This window comes from Urocitellus parryii, chromosome 10 (genome assembly GCF_045843805.1).
Source record: "Urocitellus parryii isolate mUroPar1 chromosome 10, mUroPar1.hap1, whole genome shotgun sequence".
In the NCBI taxonomy this organism is placed as follows: domain Eukaryota; kingdom Metazoa; phylum Chordata; class Mammalia; order Rodentia; family Sciuridae; genus Urocitellus; species Urocitellus parryii.
The window spans coordinates 135645572-135648592 of record NC_135540.1 but is presented as its reverse complement, the minus strand read 5'-3'; positions in this window follow the sequence as shown (position 1 = coordinate 135648592).

Sequence of the window (3021 nt, the reverse complement as noted above, 5' to 3'; positions counted from 1 at the left end):
AAGGAATGAAGAAAGAGCTTAGGGGTAAGGGAAGAGTGACGGGAGAAATCTAAGGCTCAGCTGATGTTTTAGACATCAGTCTGAGGAAACAGCTAGATCAGGAAGAATTTGGGGACGTGCGATCCTATCTGAGGAACAGCTTAGGAAAGATCAGCCAGCCTCTGGGTCTCAAGTGCACAGCCACATGGAGTAGCTGGGGTAGATGAGACACTGCCTTTGAAGGCCTTGAATTAGGATCCTTTGCATGATTCTTTGGTTGCCTTCAAGCACAGTTCCAAATGAGTATTTGGAGATAGAGAGAGGGAAGCTAGAATAGTTTGGCTTTTTTTTTTTTTTTTGGTCTAGACCAAATATTCCTCAATGAGAGATGATTCACATGTCACATGTCATGGAATGTCAAAACTGGGAAAAGACTTAAGAAAGCTCTAAGACCTGAGTGTTGCTCAGTGGTCAAGCACTTGACTGGTATGTGCTGGGCCCTGGGTTTGAGCTCCAACACAGGGTGAAAAAGCAAGGAAAATTAAAAAAATAAATAATAAAAAAGAAAGCTTCATCATCAATTGTACTTCTGAGATGGGATTTGAAACTCTTCTCCTTTACCTAGCCTCAAACCCAGTGCCCAGGAGCACTTTGCAATAAAAACCCATATTTGTAACAGGATTTGCAATTACTCACTCCCTGTCCTTCCACTTATTCATTAGGGGTTCACTCTAAGCACCGAGTACCAGTTGATGGCAGGCACTGTGCTGGACACAAGGGCTAGAAGCTAAGACAGACTCCCTGCTTTCAAAAGGGTCGCCATCTAGTGCAGAGACAGATGTGCCAACACAGAGACCTCCAATTTCCTGCAGCGTGGTCCTCAGGGTATTCTTTGGAACAGAGGGTGGTGGCAAGCTTCTCCTGAAAACGAGATCTTGCAAGCAGCCTGTTTCTGTAGACACAATGTCACTGGAACACAGCCATGTATGTTTGCTTACATATCGTTGATAGATGTTTTCTGTCTACAGTGACAGAATTGAGTCCTTGTGACAGGGTATGGCCCACATAGCTCTTCACAGAAAGAGTTCACAGCCACTGCTGTCGAGGACAGAGTACTTTTGCAGAATCCAGAAGGCAGTAAGGCTGTCTGTAGTAGCCACTCTCAAATCTGGCTGTGCAGTAGAATCACTCAAGGACTTTTTCTTTTGTGGAGGGATTGTTTGTTTTTACAGTGCTCAAGATTGAGTCCAGGGCTTTTTGCAAGTTCTGCAAGCACTCTACTACCAAGCCATGTCCCCAGAACCTTTTTTTCTTTAATTGTATTTTGAGACAAAGTCTGGATAAGTTACCCAGAATGACCTCAAGCTTGACAATCTTCCTTTCTCTGCTTCCTGAGTAGCTAGGGTTAAAGGTGTGTGCCACCATGCCTGGCTGCCTATGGAGTTTTGAAAACTACCAGTACTTAAACTCCATTCCCTAATTTCTATTTCTGGGGATTATAATTCTCTGCATTGATGGAAAGAGCAGGCATTGAGTTTCCTTCCCATCTCCAAATTGATGGGACCAAAGGCTTCCAACATGCACACTAAGCAGAGAGACTCTACTGAGTGGGACCTGGCAGAATATTGGCAGGTACTAGGCACAGAAAGAGGAGAAGAGGATGTTCTCCATGGGCAAAAATCCAGAACAGAAAGGATGTGGCCCATCTAAAAACTTCAATGAGATCTGTAACAGGAAAGGGGAAGTAGAAGAGAAAACTGAAACAGAATCATGAAAGTTCATATGTATCCTATTAAAAAATGTCTATCTCCCGGGCAGTAGTGCAAAAGATGTACAACTGAAGGCTTCTAAGCAGGGTGGGCCACATGGCCCAACTTTCACTAGACTACTGTGGGGGTACAGAAGGTGCGAGCTGAGAGGGGCAAAGGGACAAGCATGTGACCTGCAAGGAGCTGAAGGCAGGAGAAGATGGCAGTAAGGGGTGATGGCCAGCATCTTGTTGGGAGATTCTTCTTCCTGCTGAGGAAGGTGTAAGCCACCTGAGAAATTAAAGTCTAGAATAGTTGGTGAAGAACAAAGGCAAAGAGTCAGAAATATATTTTCAAAAGCAGAGCCCCTGATACATCCCGTCCCCACAAGAGCTGAAGCTAGACGAAAGAAGATGGCTCCAGTGGCTTATTTAAGGGGGTACAGCCAAGGCAGGGGTGAGGTTTCAAGGGCAGAGGAGTCTTGCTTCATGGTGTCTTGCAGTCAGCAGGTTGATTGGCATCTTGGCAGGTTACACCCATCTCAGGTGCTGTGTGGAACATGGCAGAGCAGAACAGGAATCCCCAATGTCTCCGGGCAGTCTTACACAGAGAAAATGTCCACTGGAGCTCCCAGGCACCAGATGTTTGTATTCACTAGGCTGTGATGCTGACAAAGTCCACACACAGCCCACAGATGGAATTTGACATGGAAGTCCCTACACAGACCTTATTATGACATATTGGCAGGTGCCTGAATCAGAATCCAAAAGGTGGCACCTGTGTGGTTGTACCGTTTTGAACAGTGATGTGCACTTGCCACCAACCAGCCGCTTCCCACCTTGACTTTCCTTTGCCTCTTGAGAACTGTTTGCATAAGTCTCACTTCTGTGCTCCATAAGCTGCTTGAGAGGCAGCCTAAGTTCCAGCCAGCTCTCTCTTCTTTCTGTCTTTGCATCCAGGAGAACATTTTTTTTTGCATGTAGAGCGCGAAGAATAATAACCTGTTTAAACCATAAACCTCTTTTGTGGGGAGGAAAGTAGCTAACACAGAGGCAGGAGCTCACCAGCAGCAGAACTAGGAGAAACACCCACATGACCCAACTCAGGTATTGGAGGCATTGCTATGTGTCCAGCTTCCCAGGAAGCTGCTACCCTAGTGAGCATGCAGATCAGTACACCCCTGTCATCTTCCTGCTGCAGGGCCACTGCTTCTGTGGAGAGGAAGGCTCCTGAAGATGCACAGTCTACATTGGATGGTGCTGGTTAGCTCAGTGTCAAGCCAGCCGGTGCTTCT